Source organism: Salvia splendens, chromosome 12 (genome assembly GCF_004379255.2).
Source record: "Salvia splendens isolate huo1 chromosome 12, SspV2, whole genome shotgun sequence".
Taxonomy (NCBI): domain Eukaryota; kingdom Viridiplantae; phylum Streptophyta; class Magnoliopsida; order Lamiales; family Lamiaceae; genus Salvia; species Salvia splendens.
Genome location: NC_056043.1, coordinates 20374314 through 20397573, shown reverse-complemented (window position 1 = coordinate 20397573; position 23260 = coordinate 20374314). Strand labels below are relative to the sequence as shown.

The following is a 23260-nucleotide window of genomic DNA, read 5'->3' as shown; positions in this document are numbered from 1 at the left end:
CCCATGTGTATCCGCCGCTGCGTCCAGGGGCCAACAAACTTGGGAGAAGAGTGGGGCTTAAGCCCTTACCCAAAATGTAAATTTTACTTCTAAATTCTTCTAAATTTTTGAAAAAATATCCATAACCCTTACTAAATATGTTAGAGTTTGTATACTAGAAATCACCTTTCGAGTGATTGAATACTGTAAAAACTCTTATTTTATTTTCCAATGGATCCAACAAATTATTTTTGTCAGAATGTTATTAAGTTTTACATTTAATAGATGTTTATGACATGTTTAAATGTATAAGTAACTTAATAAAGTCCAAGTCTTTGTTTTAGTAGACCGGTTGTGGGCGTCGTCCACTTTAAGGTAACACGGTCAGTTCTGAACAAAGAAAAAAAAGGATTCACAACTCAGATAAGCCTAGACTACCTATCGTGAAAGGTTGCAATGTCAGTCCGCGTATTTCTAAGCCTTACTGAAATAAGATGACATTGGTGTGGTAGAGCACTGAATTGGATCTAACAGCGAGACAAGTCTTTATGCTATCTACTACAAGACGAGGTCTTGATAATTATTTATTTCTTAATCAATGTACGTTAGCATTGAGCATACGGTATTGATTATGCACTACTTTGACTTACCAAATGGTGCGAGTTTTTTGCAACCCAATAATCCTGGTATATTGGGTAGTGGTGATTAATATCTAGCAGTGCTAGGATTGCTATTATATTGAATCGTGCGCGAGGTGAGTCTCGTATGATAACGTCCTCAAGAGGAGCTCGAAACAAGGTTTTATTATTCGGAACCTACCTAATTAGAGTTTGATTACTCTATGAATAATAAATAAGCGTTTCTTGCTTAGTCCACTCTTGGAATTAATAAGATGTTAATTAATTAAGTTCATAGCAGACACTAATTAATTAAGTTCATAGCATACACAAATTATTCCTGAAACAAGGAAAGTTAGTACAACTTTCCAGGATTCTGAATCCTAACTTTTCTTAGTTATTCTTTTTCCCAGTTTTAGGATTCTTACATATTTAATGCAATATAGTATAGTTTCATCATCATCATCATCATCATCATCATCATCATCATCATCATCATCATCATCATCATCACCATCATCACCATCATCATCATCATCATCATTTATTACAATGTTTTAAAAATAATTTAAAAGTATAAACCATACTTAATTTCAGGATAATAAATAACTATAATTCAAATTATCATAATTATAACTATATTATTAATATTTATATTTAATTTTTATTTTTATTATCATAATAATAATAATAATTCATTAAATAATTAAATATAATTATAATTATATAATAATATAATAATTATTGCTTTATAAATTAGTAATTAACAATAAAATTGTAGTAAAATTTTAAATTATGAAATTTATTCAATTAAAAATTTAGTAAATATAATAATAATAATAATAATAATCTTATTTATTATTATATATTATGATGTATAATCCATATTTAAACTATACATCGTAATAATAAATAAAATAATATAATTATTATCATTTGTAATTAATAATTTATTAAATAATATGTATTATTATTTTTTATAAATAAAAAATGATAAGTATATTTTTAGTTTAGTGTTTAAATCAAATATAAACTTTAAAATCTTGATATTTTCCAAACACGGAAAAGTAAAGTTATTAGGAATCATATTCCCGGGATTCATTTTCCCAGGAATCATTTCCTTGCCAACTTTACTTTCCCGTCAACCAAACATGGTCTAAGAGTAAACTAGATTCTTTCCATTAGGATGATCAACCGCTTAAACTGAGTTATGTAGCATATTTATATGATTTATTTTATATAGAAAGAGTAAATTAGGGAATCAAAATCAGTCTTTAAAAATCTCAAAATAAAAAAAACCCATAAAATTAAAATTTTATATACTTTTTTATTTAACTTATTTTTCACATATCATATATTACCTTCGTCCTACAATTTTTAAGAAAATGATATTTATTGAATTAATTGAAGAGAATAAAGTATGAGAGAAGAAAAAGTAAGAGAAATGTAGAGTGGATAAAGTAAGAAATAGAAGAATAAAGTAAGAGATGGAAAATGTGTTGCTTTTGCCAAAAAGAAATCAATCACTTATAGTGGGACAACCTAAAATGAAAAGTTAATCACTTATGGTGGGACGGAGGTAGTATCAAATTAAAGGTAATTTTATGAGGATTCTAACAAAATCTTAATTGCATATGTTCCGACAAAAAAAATTACAATAAATTGTAATTTGTATATTACTAAAACGACTTACAAATTAATGCTCTACATTGCATTGCTATGATGCCCTAAAGTCAAAGTACATAATGCGGAAAAAATTGTAATATAGTTTTAAGTATATTTTCAAATTTGCAAAGTACAATGTACATAATGGAAATACCCTGAGTTCAATGTACATAAATGGTGAAAAAATTATACTACATCCGTTTCCAAATAGGAACTTTAGAAACGACACTGATTTTAATACAAAATTGGTAAAGTAAAAGAAATGAGATAAAAAAAAATGTAAAATAAGAGAGAGGATGAGAAAAAGTTGTGGAATTAATGTTAGTGGATTGTGAAAATAGAAAGTTTCTATTTTTAGGAAACGACATACGTTTTCAAATTTTCAAGCAGTTGTATAAGACACTAAAAAGATGAAATAAAAACTCAACAATAAACGAGATCTCTTACACATTTACTACTACACAAAACCCCCTCTTTATTTAATTTCCCTCTACAAAACTAAGTTATTAAACCGAAAGAAAAGTTCTTAGTTCAGGATATATATAGAGAGAGAAAATAGTTTAGTTTTCTGCGATTGTTGCACCTGATAATGAAACCGGCGACGACGTCTTGGACAGTCAAGATCAAGAAAATCAACGGTGATTTCCACATCATCGACGGCTGGTCCAAGTTCGTCAACAACAACGACATCCTCGAAATGAAGCTACTTAACATCCACATCGTCGGAAATTCCACTCTCCAAGTCACCATTTTCAGCCACAGTTCCTGCCTCGAACTCCGTAAATTTCTAACGTTTTCAGTGACTAAGACCATCTCTAACTATACACAAAAGATGAGTTCTGGTGTAGAAAACTTCTCCGACCACCACCTAGCTACTTTAATCACATGATGTTATTTTTTATCTTTAAAATAAGCATTCTTAGTAACTGAACAAACACATACAAGTAGCTTTCAGTTCTGGAATTTTACATTTATACTAACACTACCTATCAATCTCTCATGAATTCACACAAAACACCTAAAAAAATGAAAATGGAATCTGTAATCTCTATCAGGGTAGGATCAAAATCTAAATGTGAATTCTGTACAACATGCATGGGAGATATTCTCAATGAGAAAACGAGCTTGCATCCGTGCTATAAATCGAATATTCACTCAGGCAACCATTCGGCCTCTCCTCGTCCCAGTTCAATACCTCTCTTGCATATTTCAGCTCTGCGTCTACACTCACAGGCTCCAGAGCCTTCACCGCCGATGCATACAGCTTTCTGCCTGTCAGGGACGCATACAGCCTTTTGAACTTCACAGCGACATTGTGAAAACCCAACTGCCCCAGGGTTGGATGATTTGCATTGTTGCTGTTGGAGCGGGTGTACTGATCACCGGATGGAAATCATCAAACCACTCACATGTAGTCAGAGGAACTTGCTCGATCTTTTCCTCAAACGAGTCGAATTTGTTTAAGAGGAGAAGGAATTCCATCTGATCAAACGTTGGGTGAGTGACCATGTTCTCAAACAACTTTTTGCTCAACATCATCTTGTTCACTCTCTTTCCATCACCGTCAAGAGCGAACTAATCATAGTGATAAACTCGTATTTTAACTGTTTTATTGGGCGTTAAACGTGATGATAATTGGTGTTAAAATGCATATTACTTGAGTTTACGTCCATATTTCACTATAAAGGTGCTTTGATGAGTTTATCCAGTGTTTGAAGTTAAAATAGGTAAAAAAAGCTCAAAATGAGCCAAGCCATGACTGGGGTCTGCTTCAAACGTTAATCAGCCTATCAATATGGGGTCCAAATACTATTTTGAGAGTACCATTGTCTTCATCATCGAAAGAGCTTCGCGTGGGTACCTCACACGCCCCAATCGGAGTTCGGATGAGAGAGATATGACCGATCTACGAAAGCCGCACGGACTGCCGGGAGCTACCCGGCCGGGTGAATTTTATGTGCAATAATTCCACCCGGCCAGGTGGCAGTCCAGAGACTTCTGCCCGACCGGGTGGATTTTATGTGCAATAATTTCACCCGGCCGGGTCCTTCTGACTGACGATTTTTAGCCTAGACGTGATTTTTCTGAAGGGAAATAAAAAGAGAAAAGCTAGGGCAACGAAAGGGTATTCTGAACCAGCCGCAAAACACACACTCTCTCTAGGAAGCACTCTTGGAAGAAGATTGAAGATTCAAGCTTCAATTCCTCCTCCATTTGTAATCCGTATCATGAATTCCGTTGTTTGCCTTAGTTTTTATTTGTTTTCTACTTTGAACATGAGTAACTAAACACTTTATGTGGAATTCTTGGTGAAGATGCATTGATTCATAGTTTTAATCCAATTGATTTCGTTTTTATCTTGCTCTTGTAATTGTTTGAATTATTCTTGTGCTTTTTCCTATCAATTGCTTGATCACCAATTGGGAGTGTAGGATTTCTTAGAGTAATCGGGAGATGAAATATTTAATCTTGAAAGAGGAATAATTCACACCTTAATTCAATAAAACTCGGGAGAGTTGAGATTATGAGTGGGATCTTTAATCTAATCAAACATTTGGGAGTTAGGTCTAAGATTTAGAAGGGGACTTCACTTATTACACCTAATCTACAGATTTCTCACCTCGGGAAGGGGTTTAATCTACAACTGTGATTGATTCAACAATTCTGGAGACTTTAAATGGTAAATCGGTTTCAATTGGGTTAGGCTATGAGTTGTGCATCGGATCCTTGAATTCTGCATATTTTTCCATCATCTACACAACTTGCTTTATCGCTCTCTTGTTTATTTGTTCTAATTTAATCTCTGCATTTACATGTTTTCAATAGTTGTTAGTTTCAAAACCAAAATTCCTGATTGTCTGGATAGTAGTTGAAGTTTGTTCGTGGTACTTAGGTTTACACTTAATTGTCTCTGTGGGATACGATATACTCTTGCTTGCTATTTGCTACGATAACCCCGTTCACTTGCGGGTATTATTTGGGTAAAATAAAGTTGAGTCAAGTTTTTGGCGCCGTTGCCGGGGACAATTTTGTGTTATATAGCTTGATATCGTGATAATAATCAAGATTACTACTTCAGATTTTACTGCTTTATTTTTCGTTTAATTTCTACTTTTTCAAGTTTCACATCTGTGTTTCTTGTTCAGGTGTATGCACACACGTTCTAAAGGCTTGCCTCTAGAACCTTTCGATTCGGAGATCGAAGCAACAAACCGGAAGAGGAACGCCTATAGGAGACTCACACAGAAAATTCAAGCTTTTTCGCCTAACCGCATAGGAGCATCATCAGTTCAAAGGGACCTTTCACCCATCCGATCACCAGTTCAAGACCATATTCTGTTTGATCCCGTTTCTCCTAGTCTGATGGAGTACGAAGAAGGTAACAACGGTCCACCACCCCCTCCTCCCAATTATGCTGAGCTTCTACGACAGCTGGAGGAGTTGCGTCAACAGGTCAACCGTGGACCACCTGTGCCTGTGCAGAATCAATATGTATACCAAGGCCAGGAAAATCCAACTGTTCATAGCAACATCGCGGCCAATACTTTTGAGCTGAAAAGAGGACTAATTCAGATGGCGGAGAACATTGCTTTTAGGGGCAAATCCACATATGACCCTAACAAGCATATCACTAAGTTCATTCAGATTTGCAACACAACAAAGATGATTGGAGTGACAGATGAGCAGGTTCGACTAAGGTTGTTTCCTTTCTCTTTAGAGGATTCAGCAAAGGATTGGTTGGAAAGTTTGGAACCAGGATCAATTAGAACATGGGATGCTATGGTGGAAAAATTTTTGGAGAAATTCTACCCCCCTAGTGAAGCTATAAAGAGGCAACACGAGATCATTGCCTTTCAGAAACGGTGAACATGGGATGCATGGGGGAGGTTTAAATCTTTGATGAAACGGTGTCCCAACCATGGGTTAACCCCGACAGTTCAAGTCATTACATTTTTCAAGGGATGCGTGCCTGAAGCACAACGGGAGTTGAACTTGAGCTCAGGCGGTAATTTTCTCAAGAAAGGAGTGAATGAAGCCATGGAAGTGATTGAGGAGCTCGCATCTAATGACGAAGGATGGAGCAACGACAGGAGTAAGGTGCATAGGGTGGCTTCTACTACAGATCATGATCCTATGAGCGCCCTATCCGACAAGTTGGATGCGCTGACCATGAAATTCGACTGTATAGCAATGGGGCAACCATCTCGAGAACCCCAAGGAAAAATGGGGGACGTGAACTATGTGAATCAAGGGGACAACAATCAGTACTTCAATAATCACCGCCCCAACTTTCAGGGTGGAGGATATAATCAGTTCGGGAACAAATGGCATCCCAATCTCTCTTATGGAAACCCAAATAATGCTCTGCAACCACCCCCGGGGTTCACAGTTACTGATGGAGTGGTTAATGATCCGAAGAAGATGACCACGGAAGACATACTCAAGTCTTTCATGCTACAGTCCAACAAGCTCATGGAGCAGAACAATCAAAGGATGGAGAAGGTTGAGACAGATGTGCAAAGTATGGCTACTCATCTGAAGAACATCGACACACAGATCAGCCAGATTTCCCAAACTGTGAGTACTATTACTCAATCGGGAAAATTCCCTTCGAACACCATCATAAATCCCAAAGAATGCAAAGCTGTGCATCTAAGGAGTGGCACTGTTTATGAAGCTCCCTCACTGCCTGCGACCACATCTGATACCGTTCTTGAGCCCAAGGCTGCCGTGGCAGAGAAGGAAAAGGAGGCTAAAAAGGAGAATACTGGCACCACTTCTGGAGTAAAGGTGCCATTCCCGCAGGTACTGAATCAGAAGAAGAAGAAAGATGAGCAGTTCACTCGATTTCTGGACATCTTCAGAAAGGTGCATGTGAACATTCCTTTGATCGAGGCACTGCAGCAGATGCCTAAGTACGCTAAGTTTCTGAAGGAGGTGATAGCCCAGAAGACCAGTTGGGGGCAGGTTGACACTATTAATCTAACTGAAAATTGCAGTGCTCTGCTGCAAAGGAAACTGCCTGCCAAGCTGAAGGATCCTGGAAGTTTCACTGTCGACTGCCTCATTGGGGGCTATAAGGTGGAGAATGCTCTCTGCGATCTAGGCGCGAGCATTAATTTAATGCCACTATCAGTGTTCAAGCAACTGAACATCGGTACTTTGAAGCCCACCTCAGCCACACTACAGATGGCAGACAGATCTGTCGCATATCCAGAGGGCATCGTGGAAGACCTACTGATTAAGGTCGGGGAATTTATTTTTCCCGTCGACTTTATGGTCTTGGACATGGAAGAAGACAAGGGAGTCCCCCTACTGCTAGGACGTCCCTTCCTTGCCACTGCTGAGGCAAATATAAACGTGAAAAAGGGAGAGTTGACAATCTTCATGGGAGAAGAAAGTCAAACGTTTTCCCACAAACCGAGAAGCATGGATGGAAGAACTGAGGAGTGCAAGGTGGTGCGTCTGAAGCACCAAGAGACTACTGAAGAAAGAGGATCGAGTGCAGTCAGAAAAGTGAAGCAGAAGGACTTTTATGAGCTTCACATGGAGATGATGGCTTCCACTGACTCGGAGCCAATAGCATGGATCGGTGCAGACCATAGTCGCCCTTCACCGGTGCACGCGGTGATCACTACAGAACCCCCTAGGATGGGGGGTAAAATACCAACTGATGTCAAGGGAAGAAAGATAACTGCTCCAACACTGAAGGAGCCTATCCCGAGATAGCCTGAAAAGTGGTGGCTCACCAAGACGTGGAACGATCTATTTCCTCATGGAGAAGGAGCCAAGCGATCACCTGGAGGCAACTCTGGGATGAAAGGGATCTCGGTTGATATTTGAAGACGACGGGCACACGACGATAAAAAGGTGCGCTGCATGGGAGGCAACCCATGGAAGGTATCTTGTATTGTTTTATGTATTTCTTTTAGTGTGTTTGCTCAGTAGGCATCACCTCTCCACCAACGTTTAAAACTTATTTCTTTGCGTAGCTTTGAATAAGTTTGGGGGGTGATATGGTGGATGGTGAACCTATGAGCATGTTTATTGTTTTCATGTTATTTTTGGGTAGTTTTAAAATTTTTGCTTAGGATTTTAGTTTAGGTTTAATAAACTCCCTTGGATGAAATTGAATGGGGTCGGAGCAATTTGAATTGAATTCAAGCATGTTTATTGGATGAGTTGCTAATGATGCTATATGTTAAAATGTTTGTGAAAACTTGTTGATATGACCAAGCATGCTTGTATGTCCTTATTGTGATTTGCCTAAAGTGAATTGCTGGTTGTATTGTCTTTTGCCATAACCCTGTGAGACTTGAGCCTATATATTTCTAAATGTGTGATTATCGTCATTGTGTTATATGTTTCTAGAACTTGCTCGCGATCTTCCTTGAGTCTACATAGTGAGTATAGATTTAGGAAGTGACGTTAGGCCATCCGTTCTAGCCTTGTCTTTACTTTCACCCTAAAATAAAAATCATAATCCTTTGTTAGCCATATTTGAGCCTAATAGCCTATTATTTGATAACTTGGGGTTGTATATATGCTTGAAAATAAGTTTGGGGGAAAAGAACACTTTTGGATGATAAGAAGAGTTTAAAGATGAAGTATTGACTTGAATATCTTTGGGAAAGTGGATGTATGCTTTTAGTTGTGAAAAAAAATAGTTGTAAAAAAAGAGAGAATAATTTGGTGGTATAAGCTAGGCGAAGCCTAGAGGGGGTATAAGCTAGACAAAGTCTAGAAATGCGTAAGAAACCAAGTTTGGGGGAGAATTGGTAGATGAGAAGAGTCTATAAAGACTACTGAGGAGTTGAGTTGTTTTAAGAACGAAGTTATTATAGTTTCGAAAGGGATTATAAGTCACTTTGTCCAAATTTTCCTCACCTAGCCAAAAAGCCTACATTACAACCTACAAATAAGACCTTTCAGATCCTTGATTTATAGTCACAAAATAGTAGAGGAGAGGTTAGATTTCGAGCAAGCCTATGGTAAACTATGCATGATTGATTGATTTGAGAGCTTGTATTTTACCTATACACTTTGAGAGTGGGAGAATTACACTACATATCTATCTTAGGTTGCATACGTGTTAGTAATTTGAAGCAATGATCAGTTGGTTTACATGTGTGTGAAGTTATTGATGCATGCTATTGTTTATTAACTGAGACAATGATGAGATCCAACTTATGTGTACGAGTTTATATTTGATTGTTGTCTGCTTCTTGTTTGAGGACAAACAAGTGATTAAGTTTGGGGGAGTTGATAAACTTATATTTTAACTGTTTTATTGGGCGTTAAACGTGATGATAATTGGTATTTAAATGCATATTACTTGAGTTTACGTCCATATTTCACTCTAAAGGTGCTTTGATGAGTTTATCCAGTGTTTGAAGTTAAAATAGGTAAAAAAGGGTCAAAATAAGCCAAGCCGTGACTGGGGTCTGCTTCAAACGTTAATCTGCCTATCAATATGGGGTCCGAATACTATTTCACACGCCCCAATCGGAGTTCGGATGAGAGAGATATGACCGATCTACGAAAGCCGCGCGGACTGCCAGGAGCTACCCGGCCGGGTGAATTTTATGTGCAATAATTCCACCCGGCCGGGTGGCAGTCCAGAGACTTCTGCCCGACCGGCTGGATTTTATGTGCAATAATTTCACCCGGCCGGGTCCTTCTGACTGACGATTTTTAGCCTAGACGTGATTTTTCTGAAGGGAAATAAAAAGAGAAAAGCTAGGGCAACGAAAGGGTATTCTGAACCAGCCGCAAAACACACACTCTCTCTAGAAAGCACTCTTGGAAGAAGATTGAAGCTTCAATTCCTCCTCCATTTGTAATCCGTATCATGAATTCCGTTGTTTGCCTTAGTTTTTATTTGTTTTCTACTTTGAACATGAGTAACTAAACACTTTATGTGGAATTCTTGGTGAAGATGCATTGATTCATAGTTTTAATCCAATTGATTTCGTTTTTATCTTGCTCTTGTAATTGTTTGAATTATTCTTGTGCTTTTTCCTATCAATTGCTTGATCACCAATTGGGAGTGTAGGATTTCTTAGAGTAATCGGGAGATGAAATATTTAATCTTGAAAGAGGAATAATTCACACCTTAATTCAATGAAACTCGGGAGAGTTGAGATTATGAGTGAGATCTTTAATCTAATCAAACATTTGGGAGTTAGGTCTAAGATTTAGAAGGGGACTTCACTTATTACACCTAATCTACATATTTCTCACCTCGGGAGGGGGTTTAATCTACAATTGTGATTGATTCAACAATTCTGGAGACTTTAAATGGTAAATCGGTTTCAATTGGGTTAGGCTATGAGTTGTGCATCAGATCCTTGAATTCTGCATATTTCTCCATCATCTACACAACTTGCTTGATCGCTCTCTTGTTTTTTTGTTCTAATTTAATCTCTGCATTTACATATTTTCAGTAGTTGTTAGTTTCAAAACCAAAATTCCTGATTGTCTGGATAGTAGTTGAAGTTTGTTCGTGATACTTAGGTTTACACTTAATTGTCTCTGTGGGATACGATATACTCTTGCTTACTATTTGCTACGATAACCCCGTACACTTGCGGGTATTATTTGGGTTAAATAAAGTTGAGTCACATAGCCACTTAGAGAGACAAAAAATAACGATCCGAACATCTTCAAGCATCTCCAGCCACTTGCAGTTTTCTCCAAAGCCTTTCGCCTGCATCCTGATTAGCTGATATCTGTGATCAATAAATAGAAACCGAATCAATGAATGCACAAATCACAATTATTTCACCTAATCCAATCAATTAAGCCATAGAGAATGAGGCACAAAGTTGCTGGATCCTGAAGGGGCCTCAGGAAATTACACATAATTTTCTTCGTTTTGTATCCAATAAATAGAAACTTAAAAGGCCACAACATAGTGGACTTGAACCCAAGACCTTGACCTCATGCACCCACATAATTTTCTTTTTACATGTGTTCTTACCCATTTCAAAAATAAACAAAATGATGTATTCAAAGATATTCTATAAACAATGAAAGCTAAGAAATTCACTATGTTTAAGGTTCGTGGAGCAGAATTAACCTGAGCAGGGAATCATGCATATCCCCACTGTCCGCATCACCATCATATACTGGCTCAGGAAAAGAAAACTCAACGGATGCCAGCCCATTGGACGAAGTAACATGTTCAGCATAAAGGATATCCAAATCAGACGGTCTGTAATCTGGTTTCACTATTTCAGCAGCCTGAAAATACAATAAAGGTTCAGGCAAACAGTCAATCAAGAGGAAAAAGTTCAAATGGGGATACAGTTAAACACAAATGCAACTTGTTATCTAACAGTGCTACTAAGTTACCATTTACCTACTTTACAGGCGAATTATTCATCTTATTTAAACTTAAAAAGTAAGATCACATTTTCTTTTCTAAGAGTGGCTATCAGTCAGGACTAGGCAAAACAAAATTCACTAACAAATGAAAGTGCAATATTCAAACTCCTTCAGAATGTGAAAATTTGTTCTTCCCTTTCAGCGGCCAACATGCTGTTTACCATCAGAACATCACCACTATAAACACACTTTAATATTTTTTGGAACAAAAAAGTAGAGGAACCCTAAAGAATAATCATAGGTTTAGGCATGGTCCAAAAAGTATAAAAAATTAAGGGTTCATGTTCTTCTAGATACCCTCCATGTCATAATAATCTTTATGCTTCTGTTTTTTATTCTTTTGAAGACATTAAAGTCAATATGCCACCTCATCATCCCTTCCACATTCCACGGGGTAGTTTGTGTTGAGTTATTAAATTCAATTACTTCATGATTAAGAAAAGTGATGAAGTAGGTGCATCACCTACTTATTATATGTGGATGAAAATTTTGTTTCCTCATTAAGTATAAAGTGACAGCAAGGACACGTAGCAGCATATATGTGTAATCTAGTTTGCAAATTACCAACTTGTATTATTATATTATTAAGAATAGGCTAGAATGTAGCTAGAATGATCTAGCTTTGTAATGTCAATCACTAACCGACTTAGGTTAGTCTATAAATAGGCAATCAGTGTGTAGAGCTAAATGTATGGTTGAGTGCGTACACAAAAGAAAGAAAACAGAAGTGAATTGAGAGAAAGAGCTGTAGCTCTAAGTTAGGAAAATTGTGAGAGTTTTTGTAGTGCTGAAGCACTTTTGTAATCCCTTTTGTGAGAAGCCTATTAATATTTATTCTCCATATTTCATCTTTGTTGAGTGTTCCTATATTTTGTGTGTCAAATATCCAACAAATTTGGTATCTAGAGCCACTCGATCCTACCTATGGCGGCAACGTTGAATATGGTTCAACCCCAGATTCCCAAATTAGAGAAACACAATTATGGGAATTGGAGTATTCAGATGCGAGTCTTGTTGCAATCACAAGAGTTGTGGGATATTGTTCAAGACGGCTACACCGAACCTGTCTCCCAAGAAGCCGAAGATGCCATGACGAACAACCAGAAGAACGCCCTCAGAGACGCAAGAAAACGAGACAAGAAGGTGTTGTTCAATATCTATCAAGGTATTGATGAAACCACGTTCGAGAAAGTAAGTGCAGCCACCACGTCAAAACAAGCCTGGGAGATTTTGAAGAATTCTTTTACCGGTGTTGATAAGGCGATACGAGTTCGACTGCAGATCCTACGTGGCGAGTTTGAAAGTTTGGCCATGTCTGAAACGGAGAGCATTTCAGACTATTTCACAAGAACATTAGTTATTGTGAATCAAATGAAAAGGCAAGGAGAGATAATTGAAGATGTTCGTGTCATTGAGAAAATTCTTCGTTCATTGACGTCGAAATTTGAGCACGTCGTTGCGGCAATCGAAGAATCAAATGATCTCAACACTATGTCAATCGACCAGTTGCAAAGCAGCTTGGAAGTCCACGAGCAACGCATGAAGAAAAAGACCACTCCGTCACTTGAGCATATGCTACAAGCGAAGATGTCAATACAAGAAGATAAAAAGTTTGAGCCTGGGACGTCACGTGGCGGATACAACCGAGGTCGAGGCCGAGGACGAGGCTATCGTGGCCGAGGAGGACGCGGCCAAAATTATCATTACGAAGGAGGATGTCACGCCCGCATTTCCTAAGGATAGGAAGTACGGTGGACCGCGACTAGGGGATGAATAAAGAAGCGGGGAAGAAAGGGGAGAACAGGAATATTTGACCCAAAAACATTTATTAAAAAGAAGTTCACTTCAAACATTGTACTAAGAAGACATTACTAAAGTTAATGTAAACAGAGTTAAATAAAAACAATGTATCGGATTACAAAGCAGCGGAAAAGACCAAAAGACAGATGATGCCGGGTATGACGACACGACACCATCCAAAAGACCAAGTAAAACACTCATTTGGCTTTCACTGCTCAACATCCGTCATCCCCATCGCCGCTCAACCTGCACATTAAGAAAACAACATGCAGGGCTGAGTACTTATTGCACTCAGTGGACACACGCCAAAATCATAGTTTGTCATGCCACATCAGTGTAACCTTGGGGTTTTAAGTGTAAGAAAAATAACCCAAGTACACAAAATATATTTCATAAATTCGACTGCGCAGTCATTTTCAGATATTGCCACCCTTATTCCCACCATCATACACTATCTGATCCAACGGTGACAAGGGGCGTGGCCACACCCCAGGTCAACTAGACCGGCCAACTTGCTCTCAGATGGCTCCCAGTCTCGTGTACACTAGCCTGAGGGTTCGCAGCCCAACAGACCCGAATTCGATTAAACATATGTGGTAAACCACTTCAGATAGGTTTCAAATCAAAACAATTGGCAAGACAAACAGTTCACCTCCATAAACATTTCCGGAACAAAGTCCGTATTTAAAGATAACCCACATAAAAGTAGGGTAGAAAAGCCCACCTCGATTGCTTAGCTTTTAAAATAGTTCCCTTCAACCACACTTTCCTCGTAAAAGATCACCCTTTTGAAAGATAAATAAATATCATAATTAGAGTCAGGGTAGACGATGTTTAACGACAATGCATGATTCCTACTTGGATGACTTCAACATCTAGCACGTTACACGTATACACACTTAACAACATGTTATAACAAACACACAAAAAAACACGTCCGAAACACACCACGCACGCACCCGACACGCATACCACGTACCCAAGACGCGCACACGACACAAACACAACACTCAAACTCCCGGAACACCCACACTGCACAAACGGCTCACCTGGCTCGGAACAAGTTCGGGAAAAAGGCTCGGCGTCTCGGCCTGGCTCGGTACCTCGGCCGGCTGTCTCGGCCGCCTGTGTCTCGGCACCTCGGCCGACCATCTCGGCCGCCTGCTCGGCACCTCGGCCGACCATCTCGGCCGTCTGCTCGGCACCTAGTTTACACCCCTTTTCCTCTGACCCCCGATTCACAAACCCTATACGACAAACACACCACGCATTCTACATCCCAAAACACACCCAAACACCTGGGATCATCCCTTCCAGACTCTCCACAAAACTGCCCTAGGCTGAACCCTAAAACTCTCGGCCAACACACACGAAAACTCTCGAACCAAACACTGATTTTCCCGAGCCATCTCTTGGCCAAACACACCCACATACTTCACAAAACACAACACTCAGAAACACACCCAAAGCACAAGAAAACATCTCCCAAAAACATACAATTCGTGAATCTGCGCAGTTTACTTGCAAAAATCATAATAAAATCATACGACATCCAATGCAGCTGAAATTTACACGCCACACCGAAGACACATCCAAGTTCAAACGGTTAAAATTTCGTACCAAAAGGAGATCGTTTTCTCAGTCAAAAAGGGGTCGGAACCCACTGTCAGTTACCATCAAAAACATGCTTCACACAAACACATAATCCCACAACTTATTCAGCATCTAACCCCTCCAAAACGTCCTACATGCATGAATTCGAATTAAACGAGAGTTGAGGCCTTGTGTTACCTTTCCCGGATAGTTCAACGTAGTGAAAAAGCTTTACTTCCTCTTACGACTCCGATTCACGACGAAGGGGGGTATCACCTTGAGGAATCCAAGACGATGATGAGAGGGAGTGAAAGGGGAAAGGTAAACCGAGAGGGAGGAGGGCGAGAGAACTTACCGGTGAGAGAGCAACTTCGCGAAAGAGAGAGATGAGAGATTGAGAGAGACCGAAGAGAGAAAAAGATTGGAAAAAGGGGAATGAATCGGTTAAGAGGGAGTGGGGGAGGTTGAGAGATTTGTGGGGAGAGGGGGAGGGGTTTCGAAAAAGAGAGAGGGAGAGGGAGAGAAAAACCGAGAGAGAGGGGGGGGTTTAATTTATTAATTAAGATATTAATTTGCTTTTCAAATAACCATAAAACTAAATATTCACACCCATAAATAATATAAAACAAATAAAACATACCACACCATATCTTAAACAAGATATTCACAAAAAGCAACCACCCCTTAAATAAAAAAAAAACGGACATTACATTCCTCCCACCTTAAAAAAAATTTCGTCCCGAAATTTCGTCCAAGATCATTCAAACAGCTCCGGAAACTTCTCTCTCATCTTATCTTCTAATTCCCATGTTGCTTCTTCGATTCCATGATTCCTCCACCGTACTTTCACCGAAGCAATTGACTTATTCCTCAATTCTTGCACTCTTCGATCCAAAATGGCCTCGGGCTTCTCCTCATAGCTTAGATCGGGGTTTAGGATCATCATCTCCTCCTGGTGAACTATGTGTGTGGGGTCAAACACGTACTTCCTCAATTGTGACACATGGAAGACGTTGTGCACATTCCCAAAGCTTGGTGGTAAGGCCAATCTGTATGCTACCACGCCGACTCTATCCAAAATCTCATACGGTCCGATAAATCGAGGTCTCAGCTTTCCTTTCACACCAAAACGAGTTATTCCCTTAGAAGGGGAAACTTTCAGAAAGACCTTTTCTCCGACCTCGAATTGTAAATCGGTCCTTCGAACATCCGCGTATGACTTTTGTCGATCCTGTGCCTCCTTGATCCTCCCACGGATTTGTCGGACAATCTCTATCATCTCTTCTACAGAGTCTGGTCCGAGAATTCTTCTCTCACCCACTTCATCCCAATAAAGTGGCGATCTACACTTCCTTCCATACAATGCCTCGTATGGAGCCATCTTGATCGTCGCCTGGTAACTATTATTGTACGCGAACTCTACCAATGGCAGCACTTCTTCCCAACCCCAGCCTCGATCAAGCACCACGGCTCGTAGCATGTCCTCCAGGGCTTGTATCGTTCTCTCCGACTGCCCGTCGGTTTGCGGGTGGAACGCTGTACTGAAACTCAACTTAGTCCCCAACTCGCGCTGCAGGCTTGTCCAAAATCTAGAAGTGAATTTAGCATCACGATCAGATGTGATTGTCGCTGGAACTCCATGCAAGCGTATAATTTCCCGTACATATACCTTAGCCAACTGATCGGATCCATAAGTGGCACGAACCGGCACAAAATGGGCAGATTTGGTGAGGCGATCTATAATCACCCAAATCACCGTGTTCCCTCGCTGGGATTTTGGCAGTCCTACCACAAAATCCATTGCAATATGTTCCCACTTCCATTCCGGAATCTCGAGGGGTTGCAATTTCCCATAGGGCCGTTGGTGTAGCGCCTTTACTTGTTGACATGCCAGGCATCTCTCCACAAATGCCGCAACATGCTTTTTCATACCGTTCCACCAAAACTGTCTTTTCAAGTCTTGATACATTTTGGTGCTCCCTGGATGAGCAGCGTATGGGGTTTCATGTGCTTCTCTCATGATTTCCATCCTCAGGCCTTCATCCTTAGGCACACACAACCTTCCCTTGTAGGTGAGACCGTTATCCGCTGCCTCACGGAAACTTCCGGGTTCACCCGTCCTCACTTCTGAGCGAATCTTTTCTAGTAACGTATCTCGCCGTTGAGCTTCTACAATTCTGGCTCTTAAGTCGGGTTCCATTACCAACGTGGCTACTATTCCTTCCACAGTCTCGGGTATTCTCACTACTTCCAACCGCATCTTACTGAACTCTTGGATTAAACTCTCCTCGATAGTAAGAAAGGTGGCCAGCTGAGATTGAGACTTCCTACTAAGAGCATCGGCCACTACGTTTGCTTTTCCCGGATGGTAATTTATACCACAATCGTAGTCCTTTACCAACTCGAGCCACCTACGTTGGCGCATGTTCAACTCCTTTTGCTCAAAGAAGTACTTTAGGCTCTTATGGTCCGTGTATATCTCACAACGGACTCCATAGAGATGGTGTCTCCAGATCTTCAAAGCATGTACCACGGCTGCCAATTCCAAGTCATGCGTCGGATAATTCAGCTCATGGGGCTTCAATTGTCTCGATGCATATGCAATCACTTTCCCTTTCTGCATAAGCACACATCCAAGTCCCACCTTCGACGCATCCGTATACACCACATAGTCAGTCTCTGGCTCTGGCACGGCTAGGATTGGTGCGGTGGTCAATTTCTCCTTCAACAACTAAAAGCTCGCCTCACATTCTGGTGTCCAAATCATCTTGACTCCCTTTTTCAGTTGTTGCGTCATTGGCCTTGCTATCTTCGAGAATCCCTCGATGAATCTTCGATAATAGCCCGCCAGTCCTAAAAAGCTTCGGATTTCGTTTTGTGTAGAAGGTGACTTCCACTCCTGCACCGCTTCCACCTTGGCCGGGTCCACACGAATTCCATCTGAGGTTACTACATGTCCCAGAAAATTCACTTCCTTGAGCCAAAACTCGCATTTACTGAACTTGGCATATAGTTTCTCGTCCCTTAGAGTTGCTAGGACGGTTCTCAAGTGCTCTTTGTGCTCCTCCTCGTTCTTTGAGTAAACAAGCACATCATCGATGAAAACTAGGACAAACCGATCCAGAAATGGATGGAACACGCGGTTCATAAGGTCCATGAACACTGCCGGGGCGTTCGTCAGTCCAAAAGGCATCACGACGAACTCATAATGACCATATCTTGTTCGAAAAGCTGTCTTGGGTACATCTTCTCGCCGAACCCTCAGCTGATGGTACCCAGACCTCAAATCCATCTTAGAGAAGACTCCTGCCCCTCGAAGTTGGTCAAACAAGTCGTCTATCCTTGGTAGTGGATACTTGTTCTTCAGCGTCAGTTTGTTTAGCTCCCGATAGTCGATGCACATTCTCATCGTTCCATCCTTCTTCTTGACAAACAACACTGGTGCTCCCCATGGCGACACGCTAGGTCTAATGAATCCCAATTCCAGTAGCTCTTGTAGTTGCACCTTAAGCTCCTCCAACTCTTTTGGCGCCATCCTATAAGGTGCTTTGGATATTGGTGCCGATCCGGGCTCCAGATCGGTCGTGAATTCTACCTGCCTGTCGGGTGGGGGTCCCGGCAATGCATCGGGGAAAACATCGGGGTATTCACTCACTATCTCCACATCTTCTATCTTCCTGTCTTCCTTCTCCTCCCCATTCAAATAAACAAGGTACGCTGGACATCCCTTCCTCATCATTGTAGTGGCTTGCAGCGCAGAGACAATGGACTTGCGTCGGCTCAATGGGATTCCGTGAAACTTCGTCGGCTCCTTTCCGGGGGTTTCAAACGAGATTTCCCTTTCTCTACAATGAAGGGTAACGTGGTTCTCCGCTAACCAATCCATACCCAAGATTATGTCTACGCTACCCATCGTCATTATTTGCAAATTATGAGCCACTAAACTGAGTTCACCTATTCCAAAGTTCACACATGCACAAGATCGGGATATATCTATAGTCCCGCCTACCGGTGAGGTCACACTCATAGTGGGTTCGGTCTTAACAGTAGGTAATTCCAAAGTATCCACACAAGACGTTGATATAAAGGAATGCGACGCACCCGTATCAAACAAGACAACTATAGGCATATTGAGAAGTGTGCCCATACCTGCCAAGTTTCCTTGCCCAAAGGTTTCTTTCCCGTTTGCCGGCTGCTTCCCCTTCAAGGCGTAGGCCCTTGCTTGCGATGGTAATCCTTGGCGGCGTTGTTGCGGTGGAGGTGCAGGTAGTGCCTGAGATTGTGGACGGAAGCCTAGCTGGTTCTGTCTCGTTCCCGTTCCCATGTTCTTATTTGGGCAGCTTCGGAAGTAATGGCCACTTCCACCACAGTTGAAGCACCTAGGGTCTCGACACTCCCCGGCGTGGTACTTGAAGCACCTTCCACATTGAGGGTTCCTCGGCGGAAAGTTTGCCCTCGGTTGGAAAGTATTCTGTCTCCCGCCATTGTAGGGTGGGTTCCTCATGTGTTGTGGCCTCTTACCACCATACTGAGCCTGGTCACCATCCCACCTCATCTTCTCTTGGTGGCCTGACTGAGCTTGCAGGGGTGTCGCGTTTGTTGTTGCCACAACTCTTGGCTTAGGGAGTGCATCTTCCACGTCCAGTGCACAAGTCAAGATCTCCGAGTAGGAGAGTTCTCCTCGACAGGCCAATGCGGCCTTTATCTCATCTCTGAGCCCGGCCCGGAACTTCACCGCCCATTTCTCATCGGTGTCCATCAACTCGGGCGCATATCGTGCCATCTGCGCGAGGGCTCGGTCATACTCAGTTACAGTCATTCGGCCTTGGCTCAACGTGTGGAATTCTACCACCTTGGCCCGTCTGTACGTCTTTGGAACATACTTGTTATCGATCTCTACTTTAAACTCCTCCCATGTTAGCGCTTCCAGGCGTGCAGGATCCATAGTTCTCTGCCGAGTCTCCCACCAGTAATCGGCAGCACCTGATAATTGAAAGGTAGCGCCAGCAATGCGCTCCCTATCTGTGCACTCCATGACCCTGAAGATACGCTCGAGGCCGCGTATCCACTCTTCCGCTTTTGATGGATCTCCTTGTCCATCGAATTTAGGAGGATTCTGCCTGGAGAACGTAACTATGAATCTTTCTTGTTGAGGCGGGGGTGGAGGTGGTGGTGGCGGTGGTGGTGGAGGTGGTGCCTCCACGTTGGGTCCTTGTCGTGGTTGGCGTGCACGTCTTGGCGGCATTCTGATTCAATATCCAAAAAGTGTTACTACAATTCTCATCCAAAATTACCACTTTCTCAAAATTTTCTTATAAAATCTTCATGTAGTATAAGATGCAACACATAGGATATATATATCAAAAACCAAATTCTCATTAAAAGAAAGGAGGTCAAACGTTGTTCTCAAGAGCAGATCGTACTGAAAACAAAAACTGAAAAGACAACGAACTATTCTAATTCTCGACTACGACTCTATCATCCTCATCCATAGGCCCTTCCTCTGGGTCTTCGTCATCGTCCTCCTCGGGGTTCTCTTGCAGAGCCACCTCGGGATTCCCTTGCGGAGCCTCCTCGGGTTCTTCCCCGTAGTCGCCTTCAAACCCTTGCTCATCCTCGTACATGCTCACATACTTGTCCTGATACACAATCCTCTCTTGCACATCCTGTGGGGGCTGTTCCTCTCGAGAGTCTACCAGTGCACAATACACGGCCTTCCGAAAGCCAGCCATGTCACCCACCATGTCATCGGTAGCGGGCTCATGCCACGTGTACCTCCTCGCCGTTCTTTCGGCCCACTCTTTCCAGCTGTCGGGGAGCAATTCTATTAGCTTCTCAATGCCGTCATGCTCTGTCACTCCGAACTCCTGAGCTGCCCTCCAGAGGGTATCGAAGTGTGCCACGAACTCGATCAACGGTACGTGATCCTTCTTCCGGTACACTCTATAATCTCTGAGCACCCTCTGTGCCCTAAGTCTATCGCGATCACTCCGTCGCGGGGTTCGGAACATACGCGCCATCTATAGAAAAACAGAAACAACCGCCTCGCGTATAAAAACAGAGTGCATAACCGAAGAAGAGAGAGAGATATGTGTATGCAGACGTATCGATGTTCTAACTCCCAACCCACTGGTGTTCAAAGGCCAAACGTTCTTATCTACTATAGGTCCAAGAAGCACTAGTGAAATCCTATCACGTCTAAGTTCAAACATTCAAAAGGCCAACACATTCTCCCATAAAAGCTCACATCAACAATCACGTCATCAAATCATCATACATCAGCTACATGCTTTCAAGTACATTCGACACACAAAAACAGTTCATAACTCAAATAATTCCCAACTTTTCACATCAATTTGTACCCTTTTACATGCATCAACCTTTTCTTAAACTTTACAAAAATCATTTTCAAAACCCAAAATCACAATTTCCTCCACCTCCATATACTTTCCAAAAATTCAAAATTTTCATTACCTCATTTCAGGTTGAGTGCGATGCGTCGGATGTTGAGCCAATGACACTTTTGAAAACTTAGTCAAAACAGAAAAAGACTTTTGGGTCCAGAGCAGAAAGAAAACCTAGGCTCTGATACCACTCTGTCACGCCCGCATTTCCTAAGGATAGGAAGTACGGTGGACCGCGACTAGGGGATGAATAAAGAAGCGGGGAAGAAAGGGGAGAACAGGAATATTTGACCCAAAAACATTTATTAAAAAGAAGTTCACTTCAAACATTGTACTAAGAAGACATTACTAAAGTTAATGTAAATAGAGTTAAATAAAAACAATGTATCGGATTACAAAGCAGCGGAAAAGACCAAAAGACAGATGATGCCGGGTATGACGACACGACACCATCCAAAAGACCAAGTAAAACACTCATTTGGCTTTCACTGCTCAACATCCGTCATCCCCATCGCCGCTCAACCTGCACATTAAGAAAACAACATGCAGGGCTGAGTACTTATTGCACTCAGTGGACACACGCCAAAATCATAGTTTGTCATGCCACATCAGTGTAACCTTGGGGTTTTAAGTGTAAGAAAAATAACCCAAGTACACAAAATATATTTCATAAATTCGACTGCGCAGTCATTTTCAGATATTGCCACCCTTATTCCCACCATCATACACTATCTGATCCAACGGTGACAAGGGGCGTGGCCACACCCCAGGTCAACTAGACCGGCCAACTTGCTCTCAGATGGCTCCCAGTCTCGTGTACACTAGCCTGAGGGTTCGCAGCCCAACAGACCCGAATTCGATTAAACATATGTGGTAAACCACTTCAGATAGGTTTTAAATCAAAACAATTGGCAAGACAAACAGTTCACCTCCATAAACATTTCCGGAACAAAGTCCGTATTTAAAGATAACCCACATAAAAGTAGGGTAGAAAAGCCCACCTCGATTGCTTAGCTTTTAAAATAGTTCCCTTCAACCACACTTTCCTCGTAAAAGATCACCCTTTTGAAAGATAAATAAATATCATAATTAGAGTCAGGGTAGACGATGTTTAACGACAATGCATGATTCCTACTTGGATGACTTCAACATCTAGCACGTTACACGTATACACACTTAACAACATGTTATTACAAACACACAAAAAAACACGTCCGAAACACACCACGCACGCACCCGACACGCATACCACGTACCCAAGACGCGCACACGACACAAACACAACACTCAAACTCCCGGAACACCCACACTGCACAAACGGCTCACCTGGCTCGGAACAAGTTCGGGAAAAAGGCTCGGCGTCTCGGCCTGGCTCGGTACCTCGGCCGGCTGTCTCGGCCGCCTGTGTCTCGGCACCTCGGCCGACCATCTCGGCCGCCTGCTCGGCACCTCGGCCGACCGTCTCGGCCGTCCGGCTCGGCACCTCGGCCGACCATCTCGGCCGTCCGGCTCGGCACCTCGGCCGACCGTCTCGGCCGCCTGTTCGGCACCTCGGCCGACCACCTCGGCCGTCCGGCTCGGCACCTCGGCCGACCACCTCGGCCGCCTGCTCGGCACCTCGGCCGACCATCTCGGCCGTCTGCTCGGCACCTCGGCCGACCATCTCGGCCGTCCGGCTCGGCACCTCGGCCGACCATCTCGGCCGTCTGCTCGGCACCTCGGCCGACCATCTCGGCCGTCCGGCTCGGCACCTCGGCCGACCGTCTCGGCCGCCTGTTCGGCACCTCGGCCGACCATCTCGGCCGCCTGCTC

General features: G+C 42.0%; 1 pseudogene; it reads right to left on the bottom strand.

Moving 5' to 3' along the window:
* Positions 1-3369: 3369 nt before the first annotated feature.
* Positions 3370-23260, bottom strand: part of LOC121757688 — a 35535-nt pseudogene continuing 15644 nt past the window's right edge.